The sequence below is a fragment of the Etheostoma spectabile genome, chromosome 10 (assembly GCF_008692095.1).
Source record: "Etheostoma spectabile isolate EspeVRDwgs_2016 chromosome 10, UIUC_Espe_1.0, whole genome shotgun sequence".
NCBI classification, from domain to species: Eukaryota; Metazoa; Chordata; class Actinopteri; order Perciformes; family Percidae; genus Etheostoma; species Etheostoma spectabile.
This window is the reverse complement of record NC_045742.1, coordinates 11,732,325-11,743,256: the sequence shown is the minus strand read 5'-3', so window position 1 is coordinate 11,743,256 and position 10,932 is coordinate 11,732,325. Positions and strand designations below refer to the sequence as shown.

The window sequence follows — 10,932 nt, the reverse complement described above, 5'->3', positions numbered from 1 at the left end:
GCAGCAGGCAAACAGGATGCATCACAAGGCATGACTGGAGCTGCATCTGTATTTCAGAATATCTTTGCAATCGTGCATTCACTGTCTTTTGTGCTAAACAAGTGAGGAATAACATTATTTCTCTGACATGTCACTGCCTTTGTCTCTCTCAGATTTGCTATGCACTTCATATTTTGATGAAATAAAACATAATAAAGGTGATTAAATCTCTGCTTGCTGCGCATCAACATATTGTTGCTTTTCTGTCGGAAAGGGAGAGGGTCTGCAGCACTAGCAACAGCAACAGCCGCAACCTTCTATCACCCCTTTTCATCTCCTGCACCTCCCTTTTGCCTTCCCCTCTGCCAGCCTCCAAGCTACAGAGTAATGGAACTCCCTACGCAGAAAAAAGATATGAAGTATAAATGGGATGCAGAGGGAGAGAAGCTATTTCTTCCTACTGAAAGTTATGGGCTGGGTATCGCAAAACTACAGTCGTGGCAAACACAGCCCCTCGTTCCCTGGTAAGAGTAATCACCCCACACAAGAAGCAGGGTGGGGAAAAAATAGAGCAACTGAAGAAAAGGTGAGTTCAGTTGTGGAGAGCTGGAAAAAAAGGGTGTCTGTGACCCTTTTCAATCTGATTTTACACACACACACACACACACACACACACACACACACACACACACACACACACACACACACACACACACAAGCATCTCAAATGTATACAAACCAGACTAGAGGATTAAAACTCTTAGAACTCTTTGCTACTGTTATATATGAAGTATATGTTAGGCTCATTGTTTGTTTGTTTTTCTAAAAAAAAAAAAATCTGCTGGAAGACACCGTAATTTACAGTAAACAATCTGGTAACAAAACCTGAAGAGAAAAAGTTTGATTTTGAGGTAGTTTCTTTTTTGTGATCAAATGTTTTTATTTAAAGATTACAAACAATTACAAACAATATGCTGAGACGTGACAAAAAAAAAACAACAGAGAGGAAAGACGGAAAGCAGAGAGGTAGTTTTTCTCACAAAAAAAACTGTGATGAATTGAACTATGTAATAGTTGAATTACAAGTGTTATTTTTTAATAATGAACAAATCTTATTTTCATCTGTTTAAAATATGTTTCAAATAAATATTGTAATCATACCTTAGTTTCCTATATTAATGGGGGAAATATTTTGAATGTTGCTGCTTCCAAACATGTAGAATTGCCATTGCTGTGATTTATTAATGCCTTGCAATTCCACTCACAAGGAAAGTGCAGGCTCACACACACTACAATAGTCTCACATGAAGGATGTACACAGAGCTTTTCAGTGTTTCCGCTGATGTGATCCAGTTTGGGGAGGGTTGACTTTTAATATTTGATTTTATCAAATTTACAATATTGATGTATCTAGTTTCTCTCATTCTCCCTCAACAACATTTTCACATATTGATTCCCTATATGTCCCAGAATGACTTTCACAAATTCCAAATTCCCCAGGTAATAAACATTATTTTCAAAGACAACTGTACGTGGCTTATAGATATATCATCTGTGATCCTCATTGTCAAAACAAAAACATGGTTTATGACTGCAATGTATTACAATATGTGGGGGTTTATGTGTTCTCTTTGAATTCTCTTCCTTGTTTAACTGTATAATACCTGTAGCTAGTTTTTTTTCTAGCTTCAAAACTCTGCCACTAAGTAATGAAGTGTGAACTTTCGATTTCACAATTAGATTCAATTTTCGATTTATCACTTTACATTAGATGCCAGAAGGATACTTTACAGGAGTTTGAGTTTCTCAGAGTTAACAAAGTGCAATTGAATGCACAAAGTTCCGTCGGAGCCCACAAGCTTTACCGTTTTGCTACCGCCTGGTTCGCTATGTTGTGTGTGTGTTGTTTTTTCTGGATTTGTGCAAGTAGGTGGGGGTAGAGAGAGACAAAGAAAAATCTAAGGGAAAAAACAATAATGTTTTTGATTTCAATAAGCCAAATATATATAGTGGACGGAAATGTATTGATATTTACATCATGACATAAAAATTGGGGGAATGAAACGGGTTGGCAAGCAGGGGAGGCATAATTGAAAATTTATCAGAACAAGATTATTTATATCATATATAATACTGTATACTATAATGTCTTATTTATCGATTATAATAGATTAGCAGTGTGTTTTCTTGCAAAATTTGCTCATGGCCCACCGAAAAAAATAGATGAGACACCGAAACAGAACAGAGAAAAATTAAATGGTAAAGTGAGTGTGAGGTAGCACAATGCAGTGTAGGTTTCATTTTACCCATGAACACATGCTGCAGCTCATCAAGTGACATGGGGTCTGGTTTTCTAACAAAGTAACTAATTGTGAATTATCCAGAACAATACCTTAAGGAAAATATGATTTTACTGAGAAGCTGTCCTCAAATATTCGTCTCAAACAAATCTTTACCATGTCATGTGACGCTACTTCAATACACAACAAACAAATATTACTGGGACCACTACAGATTAGAGTAGGGCGGTATCCAAATTTTGATACTGTCAAACCTCCTCCCTATTTTACTGCGGTATACGGTATTACCGTGACTAATTAAATATGATGACGTAAGGCTCAGACGGCGTCACCAAACTGTTGGCTTGTCTCTACACCGTTCAGAAACTGAACACCAAACACTAATACCGAAACACCTCTCCCTTCCCATTAGGGAGGAACCCGACCTAATAACGCACCAAGTAACCGTCTTTGAGACCAGGTCACTTGGTGCGCGACTTGCCCCGCCTCCCTCTCCTCCACACTGTCACATGATGACAACCACACATAAGCATTTTTAGGCATTAAATAAATTATATTTAATATTTAATCCTTGTTGTTATTTTTAAGACCTGTATATAGCGTATTACCACCCAATACTACTACAGAAGAACATTTAAAATCTATATTCACATTATAGATTACACTGCTGACTATCCCTCTAAAGATTTGGCCACAATTTAGCACATTGACCATATAGCCATGTACTAGGTTTGGACCTAGTGTTGTTTTTATTAGGTACACCTAAAAGAGGGAAATGCCTAAGACAGGAATAGATGAACATGCTGAGGCAAGATACTGAAATTTTCCCACTCTCTATGTTTCTCACTCCCATATGCCACACCGTCTCACATTTTCTCATTTAATTTCTTGCTTTTGTCCTCTCTTACTTTTCTCTTTTTAATCTTCCTTATTACTGACATTACCTCCAATGTTTACAACAAAAAGCTGACCGCTTTTTAAGAGCCAGGAAGCACAGAAAACAATCTTAACACTGACAACACATTTATACCTGAAATGGGCACTAAATCATATAATTTTTTAGGTAAGACATGCATGTATACAAGTTCACATTCCTGCTTGACAGTTTGTATACAGCATATGGAGGAAAAGTGAGTTTAGTTGACAGTCTGTTGAGATAAACAGTAATGAGGATAGGTTCGCAGAGAGCAAGGTGGTCATAACACATGCAATCCCTTTTGACAGCGTAGGGATGTGGTTAATTTTTCCATGGTACTATCACCACTCTATCTCAGTGGGTACTGCGATGTGCATGCTTGGTAATACTGGTGACTGACCCAGATAGTGAATACAGCCATTCTCCCCCAACTCTCTATCCCTGGATTCCATTTAAGTTACAGACTTTCTTAGACCAAACATTTTGAAAACATCAAAAACTGGCATCAGGGCTAATTTTGCTGCTACCGCCATGCTTAGCACCGCCCCCACCCCCTTCCCTCCATCCCACTTATTGCAAAAAGCACCATCTGTCCTTGTACGGCTTTTTATTGTCAGATATACTGTGCATAAATGCAGCCTATTTCTCTGTCATGCTTCTACGTGTACAGTGCATAAGAATGTGCACACATGTACCTTCTACCCTTTAAGAACCCCACTGAAAAGAGCTTGGTTTGAGTAAAATCTTCTCTCTGCTTGGTACAAAAAATGTTTCAGGAAAGTAGGAAATCACTGCACATGTTCATATACAAATGCGCGGGAAGTAAAAAAAAAAAAGAAAAAAAAAGGAGTTTATCTTCTCAGGGGATAAGCTTTGACAGGTCTCTACCATGGACAAAACAGCAGGAAAGAAGAAAAGAGGTTTTATACGTGTTTGTGCAGGTAAAACCCGTGTGTACTATATGCACTTTATGCTCTGCATGAATCTATGTGTGGTAACCTCAAAAAAAACTGTCGTTCTTTTTGAAGCTTGGATAACATTTGTTAGAGTTTTGATTGAAAACAACAAGCCTGACAGACTACTGGTAACACAGAATCCTCATCGGGCCCCTAAGGTTCAGAAATCTCCTTATAATATCTCTGCTTGACTTGATTCCTCAGTCACGGAACAATGCCTCTTTGCATTCTGGGATGCAGCAGAGGTACACCCAGCCCAAATAAACAGTTATATAAAAACACTTTTGCGATCGATCAGTGCCTAGGGCAAAACTCCCATTCATGATTGTCCTCTCAGCAGTCAAGTTTCAGGAGGCAGGCTTCAACCTAAGTATAACCATGAAAGAAAACAAATATCCCAGAGAGTAAATTCATGAAACTGCTAAGCACTGCCCACCCGTTTGCCTGGTGTTTGAGTTTACTTTTCAGTTTTGACATCATCTCCTTACTTTGGCGCAACAACTCTGGTGATACAAGGATGTGCAATACATGATGTGCTGTGCAGGGAGCAGGAGCATTTCCACTACAATTAAACATAAACTCTATGGCTGCAAATAACAATTGTTTTCGTAATCATTTAACCTGTTCTTTATTTTTTTCTTAATTGTTTGCTCTATAAACCATCAGATATTATTAGATTATATCCCTATATCCCAAAGGTCAAGGTAGCATCAACAAATGTCTTCTTTTGTCGAACCAACAGTTACAAATCTCAAAATATTTAATTTAGACCAAGAAAATCATGAAATTGTTATTACAATAGTTGCAGATAATTTTTCAATAATAGAGTATTCACTGCAGCGCTTATAAACGGCTTCATTTGCTCAAGTAGATAAGCAGTGCCAGAACAAGTACACTAGATTGAAGCTTTTGATTTGGGGCTTCACCAGCAGCCTGACACTTTGACCACAATGCATGCCGGCACCACGGAGAGCACAGATGGGGCCTGTAGCAGAGGCCTGTGTTTCACAGGCCTGAGCCAGGAGAGAGAGTAATCCATCAGGCAAAGGCACTCTGGTGCCTAGGGGGGCCAGTCACTGACCCTATAAGATTGATTGGACCTCTGTGGGAGGCCAGACCCCCTGACAACATGGACATCAGTGTCTGGCTTGCTCCATTGAGACTTGATTTGAACTGGACTGAGCCAAAGCAGTGACCTGCTTCTGTTTGGATTCTTTGGAGGGATGTATCTAGATCACAGATAATATTCTGCAAAAACATGTTGTCTACAGTCTAAAGTTTAATAGTTTACCTCTACACTAAAAACACTTCATATCTCAAAATAGGTCAACCTAAAGAATACACAACTCGTCAATAAATTGTCCATCCATCCATCCATCTTCATCCGTTTATCCGGTGTCGGATCGCGGGGTCAGCAGCTCCAGTAGGGGACTCCAAACTTCCCTTTACCGAGCCACATCAACCAGCTCCGACTGGGGGATCCCGAAGCGTTCCCAGGCCAGGTTGGAGATATAATCTCTCCACCTAGTCCTGGGTCTTCCCCGAGGTCTCCTCCCAGCTGGACGTGCCTGGAACACCTCCCTAGGGAGGCGCCCAGGAGGCATCCTTACCAGATGCCCGAACCACCTCAACTGGCTCCTTTCGACGCGAAGGAGCAGCGGCTCTACTCCGAGCTCCTCTCGGATGACTGAGCTTCTCACCCTATCTCTAAGGGAGACGCCAGCCACCCTCCTGAGGAAACCCATTTCGGCCGCTTGTACCCTGGATCTCGTTCTTTCGGTCATGACCTATAAATTGTCAACTCCTGTCAACCCTGAAACTGGCATTACTCAGCTACTATAATTATATTGGGCTTTAGTTAATGCAGTGTAAAAGTTAAGATGATGTGATAGGAATCTAATTACTTCATCCAACAGTCTTCTGATCCGATGGGGTCAGAGACAGCATCAGCTAGGCGAGCGGCTGGAACCTGCAGCAGCCAAGGCAAGCCACATGATTGACAGGTGAACGAGTAAACAGAGAGATAGTTAGACAAATGGAAGCTAAGATATAGTTTGACAGACAGATGGGAGCGTAAATGGATGGTTTGGCAGCATGATAAGGTAAATAGGCTGATGGATCACAAAACAAATGGGGGAGGAGGAAGGAAGAAAATAAAAGAGAAGAAAAGAAAAGAACGCCTGCCTGCCTGCAGACAACAAAAGATAGAAAGCCAGATAGTCTGATGAACACAGATGGATTGTGTTGATACACAGGGAGGTGGGGCAAGATCGATAGCTGGTTTTATAGTATTTCTTGGCAAACTGGAGATTTGATGTGATTGGTATCAAGGAGATCTGCTTCTGACGACGCCAGGCATGACAGTTACAGATGGCGGGATACTGACACATCTCAATCTTTGGCTAGCTGGATCAGTGCAGTCTATCTTTGCTGTAGTGCTTGCACCACCTTCGGTGTCATCACTTCTGAGTGTTATCAAAAAGGTCTTGGGTGCAATGTACCATTTCCTATAAATTCCAGCCCCCACACAGGATTTCATGTCACCAGTAAGGATGCCATGAGGTGTTAACCCCTGGTACTGGAAAGGAGCTGTAGCTTGGAGAGAATCAGGTTTGGGTGTCTCAAAATGGAGAAAGGGTAGGATTCTTTGCTTCTACTCAGATTTGAGAAAAACAAAATGGATGCCATGACAATCCGATGCCTCATTACTGCTGCTTGCGTTTATCATGTCAAAATGGAAGACAAGGGTATGTGAAGTTTAGAGGCAAGGGCTCTCCTAGTTAGAAAGGTGGCTTTTCTCTGTGGCTGCTTGAGGGACATGGGGGTGCACTTCAACATCCTTGATGAGTGTTGCAGGGCTTATAATAGACAGGAAAGGCCCAGAAAGCATGCCCTTTAGAGGTGCAGCATCTCTCACTGTCTGACAGCTTACAGGGCCTCGGCTGCACAATGACACCTTCACAGTGCTATCAAGATGACACACAAACACATACACGCTCACAGGTGCATAATGCTCAGACAGAGTCTCCGAAACACAAATACATTGGCAGCACACACGCACAATTACACCCAAACATACATAAACACATGCAATGCACACACTCACAGTAACGCACACACCTACACTAATCTTTCTGCGATGTGTAGATAAATAAGTTGAATCTCAGCATCATCCTGACAGTATTAATATTTATAAAATAAACCAGGCTATAAAAAACATCCTGCATTCACTCCAAAATGGGGGTTATGGAAACAAACATCTGTGCCATGTTAAGAAAGCAGTACAACTCCCTCAATGTAAACAAAAATATAGCTAAAGCCACATCTCTAGGAATAGTGTTGAATTCTTGTCAAAAACACGTATTAGTTGAAGAAGATTAATAATCAGAGGTGGTTGTTTGACAAAGTACTGTTAAGTGTACTGTAAGTGTTAAGTGTATTATTTACATTGCAATACAAATGAAAACATAATTTAAATTATTAATCTTTATATTTTACATTTCCATTTTTTAATTTCCATTTTAATTTGTAAGTTTTTAACACTTTGGTACAAACACATTTAACACATTAAATCATTTTTCATCATTCCTTCATCAATAATTGTCTCTCTTTGGGAAACATCAGTGTGTTTTGTAAACATGAATATGTGTTCACTTTTTGTGAATTGTAGTTGTATGTGGCAGATTTAGCTGCTCTCAGTGCCCTCTCAGACGGAGTGTACTTTGAAGACAAACCGGTGTGGTTTATTTTGAAGGATGAAATCGCCTGTGTGCCCTTATCTGCCTCTTCTATGCAATGGTGCCACTTTGTTTTAATGTGCTGGGTAATGTCATTGTTCCCGCCGTGCGCTACATTAAAATCAATGCGACACACCTTACAAAAAGCGTGGAGGTTGTCAATATGACTAGGTAAGATGCATGTATATTGTTGTGCCCAACACTGTTGAAATTGACAGCTATATTTCGATTCATTTGCGGGAACACATCCTTCGCTTTCGGGTCTGAACTTTCCGCAAAGCTTGCGCAGAGATAAACTCCGCAACTGGGTTATAGGTTGCCAGGTTGAGGTGAAAAACGGGTTTAACATTGTGGTGTGTGGATTGTGTGAATAGGATGCGTCTCATACAAGATCTGGCAACTGGTCAACATTAGACAAACATATTGGTTCGATTATTTATAAAGGAGTTTGGGCCAGACAAATTACCAGAGTTTCCCGGGAGAAATAGCAAACTGAGAGGGGTCCGGGAGATAGGGCTAAATAACGGGAGAAACCAGGGAAAAATACGTGAGTGTATGGCTGTAATGGTTAAATGAAGAAAATTGAATCATTTGAGTCAATAGTTGAGACAAACATTTGATGGTTCCAGCTTCTCAAATCTGCAGATTTGCTGCTTATCTCTCTTTTATAAAACGGCAAATTGAATATCATGACTGTTTTAGAGTGTTGCTCTTACGAAATGAGCAATGATGTCAGTTTGGGCACTAGGAACTTGCATTTGTTTTCTTTTCTTTTTTTACATTTTTCTTGGTTTTTAATTAAACTTATTTGATTTTAGTATATAATGGAAAGGAAAAAGTAAGACACCTGCATTTTTTAAATGATTACAATTTTGAAAGTCCAAACAATTCATCGGTTAATTGAAATTGACAAATTAATCAATAATGAAAATAACTGTTAGTTGCAGCCCTTCTGTATTGTATTGTAAAATAATAATCTAGTAATTTAAATATTCATTGTAGGTGTTGTTGACAGACTTTTAATCTAACTGAATGAATGAATAATAAAAAAACAGGTAAAGTCACTGAGTTACTGTCGTACATTTCACATTAATAAATGACTACTTCTGCATCTGCTTCTCAATAACATGCTGTACCACAGCACACGCACATGCACACACATGCACGAGCACACATGCTCACACACACACACACACACACAACATGTATTTTAAACAGTTTACTACAAAGTGACATTTTTGTCATTGATGGGCAAGTTCAATGAGTTCTTCCTCAAAGAATCTGCAACTGGTTAGACAGCTGCTACAAGTTTTCCAACAACAATCCAAGCCACCATCCAATCTCAGGATTTTCTAGGACCCCTAACCACTGATGCCTTACCCAAGTTAATAAAACATGGTGTTGTGTGTTATTTATTTATTAATTCCCCTTTTGATGTGTCCCAGTGCGCAGTGAGAGTAGTGGTGGAGATCATAGAAGGCTTTGCAAGCCAGCAGCCTTGCTCTCTCCTCCATGCCATCACCATCAGACCCATTTGGACTTCATGTGAAGATGCTCCATTCTGTTCACGTGGGGGGCTGTGCTTCCAGAAAGACTTTTCACTTTCTGTTTTAATATAAATCATTTATACTGAGAGATGCTCCCTTGTGTACACAAAACACCACAACCCTTCCTGCAAAGGACTACACTTTGCTACCCTCATGTTTTTGCTTGTCCATCGCGTGTGTGACTGTCAATGTGAGTTGCTGTGTACACAACTTAAAGTAGAGTTGGTAGATAGACAAACATACAGTTCACACAGTTTGTTCTTGTAACCTTTAAACCCATTTTTTTAAATAAAAAAATGTTCAAATGAATTACTAAAACAAAACAAAATCCTGTCAGTTATTTTAGACATTTTCCCTCTTGCAAGAAATACAAAAAAGCTTTACGAAAACGGTACCAATTTATTAAGGTTGTAAATGTGTCTGTGCCTTGACTGATAACCTCAGTTGTAGTCATGTGGGAGTCAACACTAATGGATCTAACTTCCCTAACAACATCTGACAGTCACTGTCTATCAGAGCTTTGTGGTGTCTATGTTTCTGCCTTTATATCCATTGTGTGCTTATACGCATGTCTGCTATTGTCCAAGGGAAGTTTTGTGGCTTTTTTAACCGCCTGCAGGATGACTTCACATACCCAAAGACCAGACATCTCAGGCAACATAAGATGTTGTGTGAATGAAAAATGTATGTGTCCCCTTCACTTATTCATTAAGAAGGAAGATTTTTCTGCAGGGATGCCCTCTGGAGATGTGGCGCTCACATGCCAGGCGACCCGCCGCCACTTTACCCACAAGGTTTTCAATAAAACAAGCAAACAACACAATTCCAACAGCTATAAATAAGTGATTGTTCCTGAATAAAGTGCTGTACACAGAGCCCCTCACTGAGGCCACTCATCACACTTTAATGGGGACCTGTACTGGTCAAAGTTATTTTTTCTTCTCGCTCTCTCTCCTTTCTATCTTTCTTTATCTTTGAGCAGAGTGCGGGAACAAAGTCAATGAAGGTAGATGAAATAGGAGAAGCAGAGTCATATTCAGATATCATCATGCCATCACCTGGCTCAACACTGGTTAAGATACTGCACATCTGTTTTATGATTTATGAGGCTATCAACAGCTCTTTCCTCCCCCTATCCCTCTTTCTTTCTCCCTCTCTCTCATCTCTTTCACACACAAACATAAACACTTACACGCAACACACACTTGAGTTTCTTTCCCAGTTACTTTCTCTCTTTCTGGAGACAGGTTGTTCACAGCAGTTTGAACATTCAGAGTGTGGGCTCGCCAGATGCTTGGGCGTCTGTCAGCGCTGTTCTATTGTTAGCTAGTTTTTGATAAGATTTACATGGCAGAAAAGCCATCAAAAGTTATACTACAGAGAATATGAAGGGATCACACATAATCCGCACACCTGCGTCTTGGCAGTACGCTAAGTCTCTTTCCTATCCAAACCAACACACATGCGCACCGATACATGCAACCGCCCACCAACACC

General features: G+C 40.1%; 1 protein-coding gene across 5 annotated transcripts in view; it reads right to left on the bottom strand.

Annotated features, from left to right (window-relative positions):
• diaph2 (diaphanous-related formin 2) overlaps positions 1-10,932 on the bottom strand; it is a 411,623-nt gene that overhangs the window by 3,734 nt on the left and 396,957 nt on the right. The window lies entirely within an intron of this gene.